Raw genomic sequence first — 24,331 nt, forward strand, 5'->3', positions numbered from 1 at the left:
CTGTCCTAAAATGTGTTGGCTTAAAATAAGAACCACATGGTTTCCTTATAGACTGCAGTTCAGCAGTTTGAGCCAGGCTTCTCTGGATCATTCTTTTGTGGGTCTCTCTTAGTCGTGCATCTGCCTACAGTTCTCTGGTGACTTCAGTGGAACTGGATGTTCCAGGATGGTCTCATTCACATTTCTGGTAGTTGATTCTTATTGTTGGTGGACTTTCCTTTCCCGTAGCTAATTAGCTTCTAATTACATAGAAAGGGCTTCTTTAAACCTCAGGACAGAAGAGAGAGAGAGAGAGAGAGAGAGAGAGAGAGAGAGAGAGAGAGAGAGAGAGAGAGAGAGAGAAAGAGAGAGAGAGAGAGAGAGAGAAAAGCTTCAAAGCTTCTTGAAGTCTAGATGTGGCAGTAAAACTAAACCATCTCTGCCATGTATACTGATCAAAGCAAGTCAGAAGGCCATACGAGATTCATTCTAGGAGAGGTAAAATAAATGTGACCTTTTGATGGGATGTATTGCAGAGAGTCCTGTCTTCTGATGTTCTAAAAGCTAGTGTTTCTAAAAGGTATGGACCCAGGAGATATGCATCTAACTTTGCTTAATCACTGCAGTTCATGTTATCCTTGGGAAATTATTGCAACACTTTAATAACATTGCAGAGATGTCAGGAAACCAGATTAGTTTTATCCTCACATAATACTCTAATTAAAAAACAATAATACCTTATATATGGGGCTGCATTCATCCCACTGTTGTTTGTCCTGCTTTGTCTTCAACATGACTGTGTCCATTCTTGAAAATGATAGTGCTTAATTGGAATTATTTTTAATTGAAACCTTTGTGTTCCCCTCAGCCATTTACTACTATTGTCTACAACCAACTACTTATTCAAATACTGAAACAAGTGCAAAATCAGACTGGTGCTGTTTAGTTTTACAACACCTTTCCATCAGAGTTACATTTTAGAAAAAGATTGCCACAAGCATCTTCACTAGTTTTGAATTATCTACTTCAAATGTTACTTTCAATCATATTTCAAATTTGATTCTTTAACAACACAAAATTCACACAGCTTTTTATTTTTTGGAAAATTACCCAAATTCCCTTAGCTTTCCCTCTTAACTTTTGTTCTCCCATTGTAGACAGACATCCTGCTCCAGCCAGACTCACTTGACTGATTTTGCCTACATATCACTTGCTTGTTTGCACCTGCAATTAATTCAACAAACAGATGGTATTCATGAGACAGTGCTAGACACCATTGTGCATGTGTTTTTGCTCACTTGATATTCTTCTGTCTCTTTCTTTAAAATCCAGCTCACTTTCAAATTCCTCCAAGATTTGTTTTAACCAGATGTTTCTGACTATTTACACTCCCCTCTGGATGCCGCTGGCATGCATGAGTGTAGTTTTCGCTTTGTATATTTGCGCTTGTTTGCACTGTGCTTTGAAAGCATGTGGCTAAGGCTAAGGCACCCATGATCTTAGCATACAACTAGTTCATATTTTTACCAAAATCAGAGACTGCATTTTATGTATTTCAATCGTGGCCCCTGCCAGTAATTCCAGAGAGTGGACACTCTGTATTGGTAGTTGACTTTTTCATGAAGTGAGATTGAAATGAGATAAATAAAAAAGAAGAGAAAGGTATAATAAGTGATATAGGAAATAAGCAGAAACTCACGAGAGGAAAAATAATAGAACTCAAAACAGAAAAGAAGATTAAATAGAAACGGATGGATGACACAATCATGACAGACTGTCCATGCCCTTAGCTATAATAGAATTAAACATGAATTGTGAAAAGGATGTCTACCCTGAAAGATTATTAGAGATACTCTCCTTATTTTACATATAAAACATATCAATTAAACTTCATAAATATACTGATTTTCAAGTCCTAAAAAAAGAAAAAGTGGAATTCTGTACATTTTCTATGACTTGCAAAGAAATATTATATTATAAATGTACTTGAACATATTTCAGAGCTTCATAAACATGTGGTGCCAAAGTCAAGCTAAGATATACTCAAAATTTAATTTAGAGGCTAATTTAATAACTCAGCATGTCATCCTTAGTCTTACAGATTTACTTCATTATCAAAACCCATAGGACACTTTATAATCAAGTAAACAAAATTAAGGAATGATTTAGAACATCTAAAAGGACAGGGACAATCTGTCATATGTAGATCAGCTCACTTTTGCTACAGTGTTTATATAAACTTAGTTATTAATAAAGCAAGCTGAAAATAGATTTATTGTAAAAGGATTCAAATTTACACTGAACTTTGGATAGTAACTATAAGATGCAAATTTAATTTATTGGTAAACTAAGCACAGAAAACTACCAGCTGGCTAAAATAAGCAATGAGCACATAAGTAAATTTTATTTTTTATACCTTCCTAATACTAGATATTACATAGAAAAAAACAGCTTCTTACTCATACTCCTACCAGGTTATGTCATAGTAACATCAAAATTAACATATTGAAAATTAATAATTACCTCTATAACATTAGCCTTGATATTTTCATAGATTTTCCTTTTTAATTAATCAGTGATCATTTTTCCCTGGCAGCCAAGCCATAATCCTGGAAGTTACAAAGACTTTTATCATTATCAATTGTTTTAATTCTCTTTCTGGTTTCCTTTATTTTTACTTTTGATTTTGTTTTAGGTTTTTTTAGATTTGGTTCATATTGAGAATTAAGTCAGAAATTACAAATGGCAAAATTGACAATATTAAGAGTCTGGAAAGCACTATCAAAAGAATCTTAAAACTATACCAAAGAAAACAATGATATATATCACAGACTATATGAGTTTAATTTCCTTTCACACAAATCTGTTCAGAAACTTATTTACATGACTAAACCATAAACAACTTAACAGCAACTCAGTATGGACTCATATATTTTAATATAAGTACTGATATCTCTAGCAGCTTGCCTGGTTTATTAATTCTGACTAGTCCTTGCTAAGACTAAAACCCCCAAATCTAAAAATCTCGATGTTTTTTCTCCAACTCTCCTCTTTGGAGAAACTTTACATTTCATTTTGATTATAGTGTCTTTTGCTGCAGCAGGTTAGGCTTGCATTTGTTAGTCTGGCTATCTTCATTTCAGATGATACTTCATAAACCTGTACTCTAACTAGCAGACCACAGAAATATTTTGAGTCTCCTGAAATTAGTGTCAGCTCAGAGCCAGTGTCCAGTAATCTTTGAAAACTCTGATTACTTCCTTTCTTCAATGCACAATCACACTGGTAAAAGCATGTAGGTCGTTTTACAGAAGGTTGGAAGAAAGATTAACAGTATTAATTTTAGGCAGTGTAGTGAGTGTCTTTCCTTAAGGAAACCTAGCCTCCCCTTCTTTCAAGGGGATTCTACAAACTGGCACAAGGCTAGGAATTGATTGAGGGACCGTGACTCTCTGTTTTTTTTATTCAAGTTGGACCTTTATTCAGCTGTCTTAGAACTTTTCTACTTATACATTCAAGCAAGAATTTAGTAGAATTTCTACCTATTTCACTCCTAGGAATGCTGTAATCGACTAGCCAATACCACAGATCTCTGTGAGTCAATCTATTCTGACTGCTGGATTGATTCTGCTGTCTGTTATGGTAATTATGGCTGCATTGTCTTTAGTGACTAGGTGCTACCACTTGGCCCTGATACCCCCAGGTCTCCAATTATCTCCCTTGCAATTAGGGTGACCAGTTCAGTGGCAGCAGTTCCCACTGTAATTTCTGACCTTCAGACAAGAGTGATCACAGAAGTCTTCACAGATTCTGGGCCTCCCCTCACAAATGTATTCCTCATAGCTATAGTGAAACTTGTTCTCTAGACTGTCCCAGGGTGGATGAGCTGATTACTTAAATATAAATCCACTCGAACATTCCAATCTCCGTAAGTCTTCAGATCTCTTCCACTGTGGCATATCAAGTCAGTTCTGACATTTCAACTTCATTTAGTGTAGCCCATCTTCTGGTCCATGTTTCAGCCAACCAATCAAACTGTTAGAGCTTTTCTAACCACCTGAGACACAGCATTAAATCCAGAATCTTTGCTTAGTGAGCACATATCAGTATATTCCACCTGATCTAAACTTGTGCGGCTTCCACAATTACTCCACATTCTCAATGTCTATTTCCACATATATTCCCAAGGATTTTATCTGTATAAATTGGTAAATTCATGCATTTTTTTTTAAGTGTAACACACTTCCTCATAGATCAGTTGTATACCTCAACTTTAGGGACTTACTGGGACTTGTGTTTAGATAGAATTCAAGAAGAAAACAGGGGCTTGGGGGGTGGGTCCTGAGGAGAATTAGCAGTGTCTTATAAGGCAATGACCTTCAGAGAGGATATTACACTTTACTTAGGAAAAGCAGAATTATCTCTTCATTCAGAGGTAAAATAACTGCCACTATTAGCAAACCATTCATCAGCGTTTAAGGCTAATGTCTCCAGTTTCATCAGGAGTTTTTCATATGTCCCCATTCAAATTTTCTGGATCTCATTCTTTCCCAATAAGTGCCCTCTGCTTAGCAGCAGTTACCTTGTGAAATTAGATATTCAATTTGTATTGTAATTAAGTTACTTGCTGAATGTGAATCTAGGTTGAGTTTTCAGAAATCTTAGTTCTGAACCTATAGGAGATAATGGTTTCTTTCAGGGAAGAACTAGTAAAATGGTAGAAGAAAGAGATAAATTGGGGAAAGAATCAATAAACAAGAAATGACCAGGACTCGAAGTTTTTAAAAAATCAGTTTCTCCATATAGCAAAAGATGCTAAAATTAAGAGACTTACTGTCAGAATACTATGTTCTACAGAAAAGGCCAAAAGCATTACCACATTTTGCAGTAACCTCATTAGATCAAAAACTCCATGTCAGAATATTTAGTGACACAAAAGGCCCTTTTAAAGAGATTAAGGGTATACCTCCTTGAACCTATCAATGAGACCCTGGAGCTCTAGAGTGCTTGAGAGAACTGTTCCTGAACCATCTCAACAGGTGAGATGAGGTCTAGTTAAAGGAAAGTATTATATTGAAATGATCTGTGGAGGTGGCTTTTATCTAATAGAGTAAAGCTAGTAAAATCTAAAGAATGTCCAAAAAGCACTCAGGAAAATTGTTTCAGTAGAAACACAACCAATTTGGACTGAAAAGGGTAGAAAGAGTACAAAGTAAAAGGATTTCAAAAATTCTACTGACAGAAATAAAGTTGGTAAAATTATTCAGCAGCAAACAAGTACTCTTTCATGAAAAATAAAGAATGAATGAAAAGGTGGGGGCAATATCCCAGAAGATGGAGTCTAGAACCACTGAGAAGTATTCTGAAACCTTGAAAAAACTTAACCAAAAAACTCCCAACCTTTGCCAGGCTACATTTCAGAACTTAAATGACCAGTGACTCTCTTTAACCTCCTATTTGCCCCTCTTTTAACTCAAACAGAGAATGCTTTTATCCTAGATGTATTCCACCATTGTATGATGGGTTTGCTGGGGGCCGTTATCTTGTCTCTTTAAATTCAAAGGTCACAGACGGAGAGAATTTTGCTGCAGGAGCTGAACTTAATGGATTACATCCAGAAGCTTCATCTATACCTGTACCTGATTTACATGATGAGATCCTGCACAATGAGAAGATGGTGCAGTGATATGAAAGTTTTGGGACCTCGGGATAGGGTGAAAGTATTTTGCTTGTAGAAGGGATTTGAATCACTGAGGATCCCAGAGGGACTATGAAAGATATGCCCTATGGTTATTCCCAGTGGGTAATGCCTTGATATAATCTGCTCCACTTGAATATGGGTGACCGGTGACTTGCTTCTTAACCTGTCTAACATGATAAAGGAGACAGGATGAACTGAGGGTCACAGTTCTTTAACTACAAGGAAATGAGTTCTCCTAATGATCACGTAAACTCTAAAAAGAAAAGATCCAAGCTGCAGATGATGTTGCAGCCTTGTGAGACCCCTTAGTAAATGACCCAGCTACAACATACCCAGACTCTAACCCGCAGAAGTTGTGAGATAATAAATGTTTTTTAAGTCATTAAACTTGTGGCAATTTTTACACAGTGAAAGAAATCTGAAACAATACCCTCTCTGATTTAGTCAATGTAACTGTAGCTCTGGGAGGACAAGCCCCCTGTCTGGGACAGGTTCCCTATGAATTCACTGAGACTGAAGAAAAGCAAAGGCAAGAAGGTGGGAATTAATGGGGTTCATTCTTATGGCTCAATCTCCCCTGGCTGGCACCAGCTACTGTCCCTCCCCATTCTTGCAGCGCCAAACTCCAACTCCCTCACTGTGTCCGGGCACCCCTAGGAACCCACTCTTGCACAGCTCCCAAGCTCTTTGTCTCGCAGCCACACTACTTACCCCCTCCCCCAGTAGGAGGAGCTCTGTGGGCAGGTCCCTGGTGACTGGCGGGTGCCTGACCAATTACCTACCAGGAACTGAGGAGAGAAGAGAATAAGTGTTTCTTCTTCACCCCTACCCTGGAACAGCAGTCCCGTGACTGACCAGCTGCTCTGCCCGTGGTAAAACATCCAACATATGTGCACACAGGATACCTATTAAAGCCAGGCAGGAATTCTGCCCAGAAAGTTCCATTTTCCCCATGATAACAAAGGGTTTAGACCAAATATATGGCTCCAAAGTAAAATCTTGCTCTAAAATTCATGATTGGTATAACCTGACAATAAATTATAGTGCTAAGTGCTAGATAAATTAATAGGTCATCCTGTAAATATATTTGATTCTCAGATAGCTATTAAGTCTGTAATAGCACAAGGAAATTCAGCAATAACAGGTAGAGGTATATCAGTTGAGTCCCATATCAATTATAGATGAATACAAAATACATTTATATCCTTAACTTGCATTTGGAGTGTGGCAACTAAAAGGATCATAAGCTAATAAAATCACAGCCTGAAGAAATTTTCATTTGAACAGGTTAAGTATATATCACTCCCTGTGCTCAATGCAGGCATTTTCAGAAAAATGGAACCTTTTTATGACATTCCAATGATAGGCAGTGAATATAAAATCAAGATAAAAATGACCTAATTTAGAAAGCACGCTTGTAAATTATTGCACTGTCATTTAAAAAATATATTACTATATTTCCTTGTTATCTCCATGATTCTTTCTTCACGGCAAGCAATTGCTTCTGTAAAATAGCCCTGATCATGAGTCATAATTTTATATATTCACAAACTGTGTAAGAGAAGTGAGGAAAAATAACTTTTCTTTAGGAAATTTCAAAAAAATATTATCCTTCTTGAAAATTCACTGAGAAATTGTATTTGTATTATTTTATTATACATGATTAACTTTACATAAATAATTGTATTAAACATTTATACATACACGTTTTTGTATAAAAACATTGAATAATCAAGAGATCATGGTTATTGATAAAATAACAACAAAAAAACCCACGTTTGATATGATGTTGTGCAACTTTAAAAAGTCTTGCACCAGTAATATTTAGATTAGACTTTTTTATTATTCTTCTGAGGATTAGTGAAAGTGGAAGACATGAAGTGATACTATTAAAACCTTTGTGTGTTTGAACACTCTTTCCTAATTCTAATATTTGGCAATAACAGAACAGATGTGTGATTTTAGAAGATTTTGGATCACATGCTGAACATGTCTAAAGACTGCCCATAATAAATAGTCAGGAACTTAATAACTCCATGGACTCTAATGCAAATTCCCATGTTCTAATTAGAAATTAAGCTCCAGGCTATCATCCTTCAGAGTGGAAAGAAACTCCATACATGAAAGACAGATATCATATGAGGAGACTTAAGCTGACATTGGGCATTATCTTCATGGACAAAAAATTTTTAAATCAACATAGAGATAATTATATGAACTTACAATAAGCCCAAAGAATTTCTGGGTTTCTTAAGTAAGAAATTTTGAAAATAAAATAAGCATACTAAGAAAGGGAATTAGTAAGAATTGGTGAAAAATAGAAATTTTCAATAATATGTATGTGTAAATAACTTGAAAATAACTATGAATACATTGAATTTTGGAGGGAATCTCATCTACCATTATGAAAAAATATTATCTGCCATGCAATTTATGCATTTAGTATCTTCCTCCATGGTTATTATTAAGTGGATATTAATTCAAAATAAGCTGGATAACTAAAGAATCCTTTTTTTTTCTTTTTGTTTGCATTATAATTTATTATATTTCTTTATAATACAATGAGGAGTGGATTTGTCTCCTAACAGGCATTTGGGAATGTCTGGAGACAGTTTTGAATGTTATAACTGGGTAGGATCTACTGTCCAGTGGAGGCCAGGAATGCTAATGATTATTCTACAGTGAACAGTTGTCCCCTATCACAAACTGCATCTGGCCCCAAATGTTGTGGTGCCATGGCTGGAAAATTCTGCTTTAAAGAAAACAAAGTATGAAATGATTGAATTGCTTGTAAGGGGTAGACAGGATTGGTGCAAAACATTTATTAAATGATGATGAAGGAACATTTGGTTCATCAGAGATTCTTTCCTTGAATTAGACAATTTCATATCAACACTGCTTGATTTCAACTGTTCTGAATATGCTTTGCTTCAGATATAATATTGCAAAAGGAAGGTTAAATATAAGGATGATGAAAATATAGTGGAATTGAAGAATACATTGGCAAATCCTCTAATTCTAGAATGACAAAACAGTTCTGATTGCCTTGATGAGAGATTAATTGAAAATGATTTGGGTAGAAAAATAAGATAATTTATTGATATGAATATGGTAATATGAATAATTTGGTATTCACAGCAATAATTTAAGTGCTGTGGCTTTTATGCTGAAAGTTTCCCATTAGAATGTGAATCTAAAATTTTAAATGACTTATTATGTAGAAGGAACACATGACTACATGACACAGATAAACTATTCCAAGGAGTCTTTTCAGGGATTCCAAATAAAATTAGACTCAGCAGGATCAAAGATAGAGATTTGATTAGAAATATAAACAGCCCAACACAAACTCCTTTGATTTTTAAGTAGTTGCATAGTATTATACACCCCTGAAACACTTCTACTTAGTTATACTCATGACACATAAAAGAAATCTCAGTATTTAGAGTGTTCGGTCATCCATGGACAGAATTCAAAATACAGATTTAAACCATCATTTCTTACCTCTGTCATCTCTTATTCTAAAGGAGGAAAGCTGATATTTAATATTTTACTTGAAACATACATTGCTAAAATTTGAACGCTAAAATTAGGTTATCTTGAATTAGAGATTTTTCACTTGTTATTTAGCCCTTATTGTTAGCACAGTGACAGGTACATAATGGGCACCCTATAAATGTTTAAGTAAATGAAGATGATCATACTCCTGTATAAGGATTGTAAAGATTTTTCTGCAACTGATTTATTGTACACTTACATATTTATAGATAGCTTTCTTTTTGTTTAGTTTCTATTTGCTTTCTTAAAATTATCCACTATCACCTTTGCAGCATTTGATGCTCTTTGTGCTCTCCTCCTTGGTTTCTTGTAGCCAGACTCAGCATCTCATTGCATGTTTGATTCATGTATTCCAGGTTATTACTAGACATACAGGGTAGGCCAAGCTATAATAAACAGATACTGAACAATTCTGTTTCAGGGTAAGTACACATTATGGAGTCATTTATTTTATCTAATTTTTAAAATTCTGGGCATGTTTCTAATACCCATGAATATGAATAAGTAGAATAATTATGGATCAAATAGAGCTCACTCGTAAAGCCAATGTCAGTGTTTTAAGCACTGTTTCAACCATTCTACTTCACTATATGGTTCTTGGGACCAAATGTCCACATCAAAATTAAAACTACCCTGGGACCTTGTGAAGACTACATAAGTAACTAACTACTTTTGGAGTGATTGAATACTTAAGAGAGGAAGACAGGGGCAAAAAATAATATGACTGAGATCATATATTTTACTATAGACATGTCAGTACATACATATATGTTTAAGATAATATGTATGGGGTTAAATGGCTGACATTGGGTCTTAGACAGAAGGTTTACAATTTTTCTTGCTAAGTTTGAGAGAGGAGATACTTTGTGATCCCACTCCTTTCTTTACTTCTTAGTTTTAGGAAGGAACATAGACAAAGTTAAATCACATAAAAACATCCTTTAAAGCATACAATAACGTTCTCCCTCCAGATTCAGAAACTTCACTGATATTTCTTTCTAATATCCCAATGGAAAGGGACAAATAACCAACAGAAAATCATAACTGAGGAACAATTGGAGACTGGTGCATTCCAATGACATGGCACACACTAGATCATTTGCTGCTCATGGGGACACAGTAAAAAGACAAGAGATTACCTTGTATGTCATGTTACATGAAAGGACAGACATAGTTCATACTATTACAGCATCAGAATTGAGAATGAGCTGGCACATATGAGTCACTAGTCAAGAGTGAGACAAAAGATCTACATGACAAATAATCTGTCCTTGACAGGGCTGGTGTCCATGTAAAGTTTTCTGGAACCACTTAATTTTTTTTTTACAATTAATTAATTTATTTTTATTTTTTTCAAGAACATTATGTTTACTAGGCTCTCCCCTACCCCAAGTCCCCCTCAACAAACCCCATTACAGTCACTGTCCATCAGCATAGTAAGATGTTGTAGAATCACTACTTGTCTTCTCTGTGTTGCAAAGCCCTCCCCTTTTCCCCACCCCCCACAATATACATGCTAATCATAATACTTCCTTTCTTCTTCCCTGCCCTTATCCCTCCCTACCCTCCCATCCTCCCCAGTCTCTTTCCCTTTGGTAACTGTTAGTCCATTCTTGGTTTCTGTGATTCTGCTGCTGTTTTGTTCCTTCAGTTTTTCTTTTGTTCTTATACTCCACAGATGATTGAAATCATTTGGTATTTGTTTTTCTCCACTTGGCTTATTTCACTGAGCATAATACCCTCTAGCTCCATCCATGTTGTTGCAAATGGTAGGATTTGTTTTCTTCTTATGGCTGAATAATATTCCATTGTGTATATGTACCACATTTTCTTTATCCATTCATCTACTGATGGACACTTAGGTTGCTTCCATTTCTTGGCTATTGTAAATAGTGCTGCAATAAACATAGGGATGCATTTGTCTTTTTCAAACTGGAGTGCTGCATCCTTAGGGTAAATTCCTAGAAGTAGAATTCCTGGGTCAAATGGTAAGCCTATTTGAGCATTTTGAGGAACCTCCATACCGCTTTCCACAATGGTTGAACTAATTTACATTCCCACCAACAGTGTAGGAGGGTTCCCCTTTCTACACAACCTCACCAACATTTGTTGTTGTTTGTCTTTTGGATGGTGGCCATCCTTACTGGTGTGAGGTGATATCTCAATGTGGTTTTAATTTGCATTTCTCTGATAACTAGCAATGTGGAGCATCTTTCCATGTGTCTGTTGGCCATCTGAATTTCTTCTTTGGAGAACTGTCTGTTCAGCTCCTCTGCCCATTTTTTAATTGGATTATTTGCTTTTTGTTTGTTGAGGAGCATGAGCTCTTTATATATTTTGGATGTCAAGCCTTTATTGGATCTGTCATTTATGAAAATATTCTCCCATACTGTAGGGTACCTTTTTGTTCTATTGATGGTATCCTTTGCTGTACAGAAGCTTTTTAGCTTGATATAGTCCCATTTGTTCATTTTTGCTTTTGTATTCCTTGCCCAGGGAGATATATTCATGAAGAAGTCACTAATGTTCACATCCAAGAGATTTTTGCCTTTGTTTTTTTCTAAGAGTTTTATGGTTTCATGACTTACATTCAGGTCTTTGATCCATTTTGAATTTACTTACAGTGATCCAGTTTCATTCTCTTAAATGTAGCTGTCCAGTTCTGCCAGCACCATCTGATGAAGAGACTGTCATTTCCCCATTGTATGTCCATGGCTCCTTTATCAAATATTAATTGACCATGTATGTTTGGGTTAATGTCTGGAGTCTCTAATCTGTTCCACTGGTCTGTGGCTCTGTTCTTGTGCCAGTACCAAATTGTCTTGATTACTATGGCTTTGTAGTAGAGCTTGAAGTTGGGGAGTGAGATCCCTGCCACTTTATTCTTCTTTCTCAGGATTGCTTTGGCTATTTGGGGTCTTTGGTGTTTCCATATGTATTTTTGAACTATTTGTTCCAGTTCATTGAAGAATGTTGTTGGTAATTTGATAGGGATTGCATCAAATCTGTGTATTGTTTTAGGCCGGATGGCCATTTTGACGATAATAATTACTCCTAACCAAGAGTATGGGAAGAGTTTCCATTTGTTAGTGTCCTCTTTAACTTCTCTTAAGAGTGTCTTATAGTTGTCAGGGTATAGGTCTTTCACTTCTTTGGTTAGGTTTATTCCTAGGTATTTTATTCTTTTTGATGCAATTGTGAATGGAATTGTTTTCCTGATTTCTTTTTCTATTGGCTCATTGTTAGTGTATAGGAAAGCCACAGATTTCTGTGTGTTAATTTTGTATCCTGCAACATTGCTGTATTCTGATATCAGTTCTACTAGTTTTGGAGTGGAGTCTTTGGGGTTTTTTATGTACAATATCATGTCATCTGCAAATAGTGACAGTTTAACTTCTTCTTTACCAATCTGGATTCCTTATATTTCTTTGTTTTGTCTAATTGCTGTGGCTAGGATCTCCAGTACTATGTTAAACAACAGTGGGGAGAGTGGGCATCCCTGTTTTGTTCCCGATCTCAGAGGAAAAGCTTTCAGCTTCTCGCTGTTCAGTATGATGTTGGCTGTGGGTTTATCGTATATGGCCTTTATTATGTTGAGGTACTTGCCCTCTGTACCCATTTTGCTGAGAGTTTTTATCATGAATGGATGTTGAGTTTTGTCGAATGCTTTTTCAGCATCTATGAAGATGATCATGTGGTTTTTGTCTCTCTTTCTGTTGATGTGGTGGATGATGTTGATGGATTTTCGAATGTTGTACCATCTTTGCATCCCTGGGATGAATCCCACTTGGTCGTGGTGTATGATCCTTTTGATATATTTTTGAATTCGGTTTGCTAATATTTTATTGAGTATTTTTGCATCTACGTTCATCAGGGATATTGGTCTGTAGTTTTCTTTTTTGGTGGGGTCTTTGCCTGGTTTTGGTATTAGGGTGATGTTGGCTTCATAGAATGAGTTTGGGAGTATACTCTCCTCTTCTATTTTTTGGAAAACTTTCAGGAGAATGGGTATTATATCTTCTCTGTATGTCTAATGAAATTCCGAGGTAAATCCATCTGGCCCAGCGGTATTTTTCTTGGGTAATTTTTTGATTAGCACTTCAATTTCTTTGCTGGTAATTGGTTTCTTTAGATTTTGTGTTTCTTTCTGGGTCATTCTTGAAAGGTTGTATTTTTCTAGGAAGTTGTCCGTTTCTTCTAGGTTTTCCAGCTTCTTAGCATATAGGTTTTCATAGTAGTCTCTAATAATTATTTGTATTTCTGTTGGGTCCATCATGATGTTTCCTTTCTCATTTCTGATTCTGTTGATGTGTGTTGATTCTCTTTTTCTCTTAATAAGTCTGGCTAGAGGCTTATCTACTTTGTTCATTTTCTCAAAGAACCAGCTCTTGGTTTCACTGATTTTTTCTATTGTTTTATTCTTCTCAATTTTATTTATTTCTTCTTTGATCTTTATTATGTCCCTCCTTCTGCTAACTTTAGGCCTCATTTGTTCTTCTTTTTCCAATTTTGATTACTGTGATATTAGACTATTCATTTGGATTTGTTCTTCCTTCTTTAAATATGTCTAGGTTGCTATATACTTTCCTCTTAAGACTGCTTTCTCTGTGTCCCACAGAATTTGGGGCTTTGTGTTGTTGTTGTCATTTATTTCTATATATTGCTGGATCTCCATTTTAATTTGGTCATTGATCCATTGACTATTTAGAAGCGTGTTGTTAAGCCTCCATGTGTTTGTGAGCCTTTTTGCTTTCTTGGTACAATTTATTTCTAGTTTTATACCTTTGTGTTCTGAAAAGTTGGTTGGTAGGATTTCAATCTTTTTGAATTTACTGAGGCTCTTTTTGTGGCCTAGTATGTGGTCTATTCTGGAGAATGTTCCATGTGCATTTGAGAAGAATATGTATCCTGTTGCTTTTGGGTGTAGAGTTCTATAGATGTCTATTAGGTCCATCTGTTCTAGTGTGTTGTTCAGTGCCTCTCTGTCCTTACTTATTTTTCTGTCTGGTGGATCTGTCCTTTGGAGTGAATGGTGTGTTGAAGTCTCCTAAAATGATTGCATTGCTGTCTATTTCCTCCTTTAGTTCTGTTCGTATTTGTTTCACATATGCTGGTGTGGAACCACTTAATTATTAAGTGAACTGGACATTATTCCCCTTTTGATTTTGTCCTTCTATTAAGAGTCTATTGTATATTTAGAGCAATAGGAGGGGATGAGCAGGGGAATTCCTTTGTAGTCCAGTGCCTAAAAGGACAATGAGATTAATGCTAACAGGAAAGAACATGGGGTAATTATAGTTATATTTGCATCACCCTCACAACCCAATGACAAATTATCTTCTATACTCACAGTCATGTTACAAAACTCTAGAAAGTGTTTTGACACCATAGGATAAAACTACATTAATATAAACATATAAAATTTAAAATAACATGAAAGTTGGCTAAAATTTATAGATGCCTTAAAAGTCTTATTGTCTTCTGGAATGCAGATGTATAAATGAAAGTGGATTCGAAGGTCACAATAAAAAAGAATGATACAAATTGGAAAGTTGAAAGGATAGCTGCTCTCTTCAAGTCAGCAGCAATGACTTGAAATCTATAATCAGCCCCTTAGAAGAAACTTATTCTGTAAAAAAAATGAAACTAAAGAAGAAAGTAATGAAAGGAGAGAAACCTCCTTTGAACTGAACTGGGGTTTGGGCTGGTAAGAAGGCAGTTCAAGGGAGTTTGTAGGCAAGAGACCCAGGCAAAGAGAAACAACCTTTATGAAGAGTGGCAGTTGGCTTTATGGAGTGTAGCTTTAACCTTGAACTGTAGCAGATACACCTGGGAAGAAAGCCAGAACGGACTTTGTTTTATCAGTGGCCAATGTAGCAAAAAGACGGTGTTAACTTCAACTAGGGTTGGATGTAAAGGTGAACTCGGAAAGTAAAACCTGAAACCCCTGATCAGTGTGTGTAGTAGAGTCAAGGTCAAAAATGTAACATGATCATGCATTTTAAAATGTTTTGTACCTCTCAAGCTAGCAGAAGACTTTTGCTCTCTAAGACTGAAGTGTTTTGTTAAGAACACTGCCTATGAAAGAAATTGAATAAAAGGTAATAGAAAAAGCCCATTGTAAGATACTGCTTTTGAGATAAGAAACCTACAAGCTCCAAGGTGATGGTAGACTATTACTTAGGCTGGAAGAACAACAATCTTAATTGTGTGTTTCCTATATTTCAGGTACCATGTAACATTCATTTCATGACTTATCTTATTTTATCATAACTCTATAAGGAGTTGTATTTTATTTGATATATGAAAGAAATAAGCTTAAAGCAATGAAGTAGTACACCCAAATCACCAAAAGGTGTTACACTAAGTACTTTTAATGACAGAGATTATAAACAAGGTATATTTGTTTCTAGACCACATGTTCTTAAATTATATGCCACACTGTATGTCAGTAATCCACACTATGCAGGTTGTGAGTAACCAGGCCTACTTGGTACAAAACCCACCAAGGTAGTAGGTTTATTGGGGGCTGAGGTTATTCTCCTCGGTTCTTGTCCCCAACACAACAAAAACTGAAGGGCAGAGACACAGGAGTGAAGCAGAGTGAAAGTTTTATTTGAATACACCCAAAGGGAGGAGGGGCTAGAATCAAGATAGAAAAAGGCAGGTTTACTTGAATAAAGCAGAGAGTAGGAAAAACAGAGGGAGGAAAGGGAAGCCCATTGAGCACCTGCTTGTCATAGGGCAGATCCCTTGCCAACTGCTAAAGCCAGGGTCACCTGTTATCCAGTGTCTGCTTGAATCTGCATGGCGTGGAAACTGAGTCATATCTCCCTTCTTTAGTTTCATTTTTTTGTACAGAAATAGTTTCTTCTAAGTAGCGATTGTGGATTCCAAGTCATTGCTGCTGACCTAAAGAGAGCAGCTACCCCTTCAACTTTTCAATTTGTATCAAACATTATTCTTTATTGTGACCTTTTAATCCACTTCCATTTATACATTGTATTCCAGAAGATAGTAAGACTTTTAAGGCATTTACAAATTTTAGCCAACTTTGTTATTTAAAATTTTATATGTTTAAATTAACGTCGTTTTATCTTATGGTGTGGAATTTGCATGGCATAGAAACTAAGTCCCTGCCACCCCAGGATTTGGGGAAGGCACAGAGCACCGACTGCAGTGAGATTGTGTTCTGAGAACTTTCCAAAGCAATGAAAGAATATTATCAAGCAGGCTACTAAAGAGCAAGATTGTACTGCAGCCCTGTATGGGTCACTCAGGAGATGGGAACTTGCAAGCCCAAATCAGAGCTGTCTGTAGCCCCTGCCTACTTGTCTGGAGTAGGACAGGGAGAGTGACACACTCAAAGAAAGGGAAGGGTGGGCAACCTCAGAGAGGAGGTGCACTTAAGGGTTTACGGTGTGGGGTTTTATAGGGCCTTTTTGGGTAAAGGTCAGCATAAGGCATGATGTACACAGGTGATTCACAGTTCCTTTGAAGTTTTGTCTTAAGAATGGGGTTATTTAGGTGACTGTGTTGGCCTGGATCTCAGCATTCTTTGTCCACAGAGGTTTATTTACACTTCAAAGGTCTGTCTCCTGCTCTGGTTTCAAAGCTACTTGATTAAGGAGCAGGAAGAAGAGGAAAAAACAGCATATAAGTTAAGTTAAAGAATAAGCTGGGCCTGTTTGCAGGCTAAGTAGATTTTACAACCGGCATCATCTAATTGGTACAAAGCAGACATGGGCTGTGCTCAGATACTTTTCTTTATCTGAAGAATATCTGGACATTCCAAGTTGCTCCTGGCCTTTAGAGCTTCAACTAATTGTCTCATTAACTCTGTGAGTCTTTTCTGGCTCTCTGGTTTTATCTGGTTAACTCTTTGAGTTCCTTTTAGTGGGCTTTACTGGCTTTATTCTCTCTCCACCCACTCATGTCTATTTTTATGCCAAACAGATGCACATTAGTGATTAACATTTAGCCCATGTGTGTAGTAAAACTTTCCACCTGATCCATAAACTCTTAACAGAATTTGTAGAATAAAAATACATATGAACTAAATATAATATTAGACAAAAGAAAGTAAAATCACCATTAAAACAATATAGTTATAGTATTTACAATTTGGCTTTCAAGAAATCATTATTAGTACTACTACATGAAAATACATAAAGTATAGAATACACTGAAGAGAAAATGTTTAGACCTTCAAACCTTATGCTCCCTTTATTGGGTGGCATTCCTTGAAAATCGAGAAGGCAGGTAACCCCATGACGGCTCCTGGTAAACATGCTGAAGTCAGACTTCCTGGTGATTTGTGCCCAGGACTTAATTTATAAAGATGACAGAGTGACCACACAGATAGGTCAATTCCTTTGAAAGAAAAGTTTAATCGTACTTACAGTTCCCATAGAAACAAGAGGAATGGATCACCATACAGAGGCACAGGAGGAACAGCAGGTTTTGGTCAGGCAACCAGAATCAGGAATAAGGGGAGCACAAAGGCACAAAGGCCATGACCTTTACTGGGGCTTCTACTGAAAAGAAAGCAAGGCAGGGAAAATAATTTAGGATCGGGTAGTTTAAATAATTTTAGCTGGCTTTGGGCTGGAGAGGTCTCCAGTTGCTTGGTATCTGGCCCTGGAATGATTAAGGCAGAAAAATATTGCCTCTTAGGATGGAGAAACTAGATCGAATAGGCATGAAATGGATTGGTTAGTTTGCGTATCAAAGGAATGCCCCACGCAGAGTCTTTAAGCTTTTTAAGAATTGGCTAGCCCAGAAGGAACAGATTTTCCCCAGTCAAGAAGTTTTTTTAAAGATGTCAAAACCTCATAATATATAGAACATCAAAAAAGTATATATAATATACCTGATAAATGAACTAATGATATTTTCTAGAAGGAGGGTCCTTATCATCTAAGGCATGCTTTTTAGCAGAAAATAACTGATCTGTCTACGACTGACTATGCAACGGCCAGCAAACTATGACCAGTAAGTTAAGAATGTTTTTACCCCTCTTAAGTGTTGTAAAAATAGAATATAAAGATTAAAAGAGTTTGTACATGGCCCACAAAGTCTAAAATTTTACTGTCTGGACCTTTACAGAAAAATATTTGATAAGTTCCTACTTACTGTAACCAAACATCAAATCTATGGATTTACAGGGAGAAACAAATTTGCTACAAACACTGATGGTAACAGTTACAAACACTTAAAAATGAATGATCATATGACATTTTTCAACTTGACGGAACTACACAATGATCAGTTGTGTCAAGTTTTGCTTGTTTAATTCACCTACTGCTTTATATGGAAATGTGATTAGCCAGTGTACCTATCAAGATATAAAATGGAAATAGTTCATGACCAAAACAACTCTCTTCTGTACAGCTGATGTGATCAGTTATGGAGGTTAGAGCTTTTATGTTGATCAGGGCCAGAGAATGTCTTCATGGGGCAAGAAAGGGCCCAGGGAGCGGCTTTTGTGGTTGTATGCCTCCCTTCGCTTTGTCAGTGCTCACAATTAATTGTATCCTTGATATTGTTAGTAAAGACTGCATAAGATCCTTGATTTTATAAATCTCTAATGATCTGATCTTTGGCGATAGCTCATACACAGTTTATATTCAATAGTTCCCTTGTATGACAATGTAATGATGTGATGTTTTTATAGAAACATTCCAGAGTAAGAAAGGAAGACCACAAATCTGAGCACTTACTATGATGTTATGGTCTGAATGTTTGTGAAACCCTCAAATTCATATGTTGAAACATTGCCCATTGTGATAGTATTTTGAAGTGGGGCCTATGGGAAGTAATTAGGTTCTTGGGAGGTCATGAGAGTGGGGCCCTCAAGGCAGGACTGGTGCCATGAGAGAAGGTGTGAGAGCGTTTGCTTTCTCTCCCTCTCCACCATGTGAGCACACAGCGTCCAACCATGCTGGTACCCTGATCTTGCACTTCCAGCTCCCAGAATTAGGAGAAAACAAATTTCTATTGTTTAAACCACCCAGTCAATAGCATTCTGTTATGGCAACCTACACTAAGACAGATTTAATGCAAGATCCTCTTGCTAAGCAAATAGTGACACTGTAAAGCCGACTATACCGGAGTGACTGATGCAGGGATAATGCATGATGATAATGGTGACTCAAACACTGAACAAATGAAGGTGGATGCTGTACACATTACAATAATTGGTATGACTTTCCCTCTAACTTCACATGGTAGGCAGAAGTGAAGTTCTCAGTGCTTGATGTCAGTCTAAGAGGCAGTGAGCCATCAAGCTCAGGTGTCAGAGAGTAAGAAGTGGTGGTTACCTCACTTCTTGAAAATTCTTTGTGTAGACAGTTGCTGTGATTATTCATTCTTTAAGGAAAAAAAGGTCACCAGGAAGCCTCATATATGTTAAGCCTCTTACAATTTTCTTGAAACAATATCAAAGGATGCTTAATACTGGCTGGCATTTCCTGTACAACATATCATCATTTTCTATAAATATAATCTTAAAAAATTTTTTTTACTTCATTTTTAATTAATGTTTTGCTCTACATCTCAAGAAATCAATTTCTCCTTTAAAGGTGTCAATGAAGCTATCACAATGAAGTTGTCATTCCATCCTTCATAAGAATGTTTTTTCATTTTTATAAATTGTTGGATTCACTTAAATTACTTATATGGTTTCCCCCAAAATGCTTTAAGTTGCTTAGATGTTTTTCATTGTTTTTTAAGTACAGCGATGCAAAGATCAATATTTAAGGCCTTGCAGTATGAATCTCTTTCAGATTCATCATGTAATACCGTAAAGAGAATGTAATCCATACATACGTAATTTTGAAACCTGAAATCAGATCTTATTGGAGAATATGAACAGTGGAGGCAATAGAGAAAGAAGTTACCAGTCTCACTGTATGCAAATTGTAGTTCCTTAGAGGACCAGAAGCACTGTACATGACTAATGGCATTTTTTTCCTCCTTCGTGTATTTCACTTCCTCTCCACCATGGTAACCATAGCCCATTCTCTGTGTTTATCAGTCCATTTTTATTTTATTTGTTTGTTTTGTTTTTCAGACTCCAAACATAAATGAAATCATATGGTATTTTTCTTTCTCTGACTTATTTCACTTAGCGTAATACCACCTAGGTCCATTCATGTTAGAGCAAATGGCAAGATTTCACTCTTTGTTATGACTAAGTAATATTCCATTCTATATATGTAACACATCTTCTTTACCAATTCCTATCTTGATGGATGCTTTGGTTACTTCTATATCTATCTTGGTTATTGTAAATAATGTTGCAATAAACACAGGAATGGATGTATCTTTTTTATTTAGTGATTTTATTTTCTCTGGGTAGATTCCAAGAAATGGAATTACTGGGTCTTATGGTATTTCTATTTTTAGTTTTTGAGAAACCTCCATACTGCTTTCCACAGTGGCTGCACCAATTTACATACCACCAACAATGTGGGAATGTTCCCTTTTCTCCACATCCTCATCAACACTTGTTATTTCTTGCTTTTTTTTGGACTAGCCATTCATGTTGGTGTGAGATGATATCTCATTGTGATTTCAATTTTCATTTCTTTGATGATTAGTGATATGCAGCATCTTTTCATGTGTCTGTAAGCCATCCGCATGTCTTCTTTGGGAAAATTTCTATTTAGGTCCTTTGCCCTGAGTAACAATTTAATCTGCAATCATTTCTTTTCTTGAACACCAATTGCTCTCCAGAATGAGACACTTACAGCACTGATGTCTCCATAGCTTTTTTGGTGGCTGGACCACCAGTACAGAAATATACTTTTTTGGAATGGCAACATAATTTGTTTCTCTTTCCTTTTATTTATTTGCATACTTATTTTTGATGCATTAGTAGTAATATTTGAGTAAGTTGAATGACATGATTTTATAGCAAAATATGCATGCTTTTCTTAAATTTATTGTGCGTGTTGTTTTCCTTTAGGTAAATTTTGATGATTTTTTGAAAGCTATAGTACATAATTGTTTATTTGTACCACAGTGGAGTCCCAAGTGTTCAAATGATTAAATGAGCTGTCCCTTGAGGAATAGAAAAACTGAAACATGGTTGTGCTGCTTCGTTAGACTCTGAACAAAATAGTGAAGGAAAAATAATTTGAAACCAACAATAAGAGGTTACCTTATTAAAACTATCCAAGTCAACTTAAGACAAATGAATGCAATAAAATAAATTAATTATCTGTAGCACTTTCATCATTGAATATGGGTTAGAATTATAAAGTCTGCTTATTAAAGAAATGTTGATTCTCATTGGATCTTTTTTACACTTGGATAGGTGGTTTTAATTTATTTTTATTAATCTATTTAAAGTCCAGTAGACAGGCTTATGCTAATTGTAAATTCATGTTTTCATATTTGCAGTATATGTTTACTGAGAATTACTGTGTTAGGAAATCAGGCTTGATAATAATATCAAAAACTGATATTAATGAAGCATTTAATATTTTCTAAGTTCTGCTGAAATACTTTAGAGGTATGAACGGATTCTTTTGTTCCAATATGTAGAAGTAAATGCTATCACAACCACATCTTAATGGTATAGAAACTGATTATCAAAGTTAAATTATTTGTTCAAGGGCAGAGTGCAGAATTAGGAGACACAAGACTCAAACCCATGTACGTTAGAACTTTGCTCTTGACCAGTGAGCAAAGCACACTTATTAAAAGAGAGTTCAAAAATAACATAACACACAAGAAATACAGTGCCGTGGGGCCTCAGAAAAACAGTCAGCTCTGGTAGGGAAGGGTTCCAGAGAGGTAATAATTCAGTAGGTTGAATGAGTAGGAGTTTGCCAGAGGGAGAAAGACACTAGCATATTTTAGGCAGGTAAATTACAACACATGTAAATGCAAGGCTACATGAAACAATGAGGCATGATTAGGAAAGGTGGGAATTGTGTGTGAAGAGTGGTGTGGCTAATGCTAAAAGGGGTGTGTGTGGAGAGAGTGGGAATACCAGCCAATCATTTGTATGATGATGTGGTTGTGAAGATCTGTGTGATGTCTTTCTCATACACTAAAGTTTAAGTGCCCTGAAGGCAAGGAATGTTTCTGTATCATTTACTGCATTCCCAACATCTGTCTCAATGCCTCTTGCTTCTTAATAAATATATATTAAATGAATGATGAATAAATGAATTAATGAATGACATAAGTATGGATTGATACATGTGTTGGAATTAGAGTCCATAGGGCCAAGAAGGTTCTTTGAATGTTTATGAAGGAGAGTGACAAGATTGCATTTTTTTGGTTTGTTTCTTAGAAACACAACTCTGGGAGTAGTTTTGAAGGAGTCTTTGGAAGTAGCCTGTCACGGAGATAAATGATAATTTTTACATAAGTATATGTGTCCATAACACTTCTTTTGCTGAATCAATCATGAAAACTGTTTCTTCCTCTGTAAAATGAGGAAATGAGACTATCAGGTCATCCTGCCCAGCAAATGGGTGTCATGTATTAAAGCCTGAGAGCAAGTTCTTGCTGTGTTGACATTTACATACTGGACAAGACAGATCACAGAGCGTCCGTGGCTGGACCTAGGGACGTACTGGGAGTTGAAGTGCAGGTCATTTATGATAAAACCACAAAGCAGCTTCAGAGTGGTTATGCTTGGCTTACTCCCAGGCTGGAATTTGGGAGAGGATGACTCTTACACTTTGGATAAGAAAGGAATTTTCCTGAAAGAACTCCCATTAACAAAAATCTTTGAAAATAAAACTCATAGTCTGGGCCATAGGCCTCCTTATTTCAGCAATTTACTGATATATTGCAAAGGATCCTATTTTGTCTAACTGGCAAACTCACTCTATCCAACTCACAATTTTTTTCTTTTAAACAATAACAGGAAACTACAGCCTCCAGAATACAATGCAGGAACTAACAATGGGAAAAGCATTCTAAATGGTTCCAAGTTTGTGAGCTCTAAGATCATGCTTCTTATGTTTCAAAACATGGATTTTTTTCCCCAAAAAAATTCTTCTTTATTAACATAACAATTTAAAATATTAATTCTTCTCTGCTAAGTATATAAAAATAAATAAGTAAAATTAATAAAAATATTAATTCTATAAGAGCAGTTTATACTTTGTAGAATATCTGCTCTTATTGTCCCCACAGACAATCTGTACGTAGGCAGGTTCCTTCTTTCATGGCATAAAAATATTAAATTGAAGGAAGCAGTAATTTTTAAATGATTTGTCTCAAGGTACAAAATCAAAACAATTTTTAGAACTAAATACTAAATTAAATTTAAATGTCTCCCCAAGGACTAGAATATAATTTTCTGTCTGCTAACTCAGACTTCTATTTCTCATCACTATATATTTTAAGTGCTGTTAGTCTCCTGGAGTTATGATGCATACTTATAGTGTGGAATCTTTGGCACTGCTTACAGAACCAGCAGCTGGAGTTCTTCTGGCTTGATACATCCCAGCAGCTGCTTTCAGAATTATTGAAGCCAAGCTCATTTCTCCCTTTACTTCTGCTCTTCTTGGGAACTGTTGATGTCATGTTATCTTTTCTGCAAAAGCTGCTATGCATCTTTCCATAAATAATGCATTTATGTTAAGGCTTCAACTTAACTTTTCCTTAACCCTCTTTGTTTCTTCTCCTTCCCCAGTGACACCTAGTGGTTATTTTCTTACTTCTGTTGTTTTCCAAGAAGGTATCTTCACCTTTGTGATAGAGATCATTATTATTTCCTAATTTTAGCACATCATGAGTTTCTTACTTTAGTGAACAATATGATTTATTTTTCTCTTATTTCATAAACTTGCACTAGTAATGTTCTGAGACCATATTTTCTCTGCAGTCTTTCATCAAGTATTTTGGATAACAGACCAAATTTTTAGAGACTAATGCATGCATAGCAAATGAGATGTCTCACAAAGGTGGCATAGATAAACTTCTATGAGAGTTCAGAGGAGGGGGAATTACTTGGACCTGGAGTGTTCAGGAAAGGCATGGAGCATTTTAGATCAGCCTGAAATATATTATGTTTGTGCTAGTCATCTAGGGCATACTGGGGATGGACAATAAGTTGGAATC

Source organism: Manis pentadactyla, chromosome 5 (assembly GCF_030020395.1).
Source record: "Manis pentadactyla isolate mManPen7 chromosome 5, mManPen7.hap1, whole genome shotgun sequence".
Classification (NCBI taxonomy): domain Eukaryota; kingdom Metazoa; phylum Chordata; class Mammalia; order Pholidota; family Manidae; genus Manis; species Manis pentadactyla.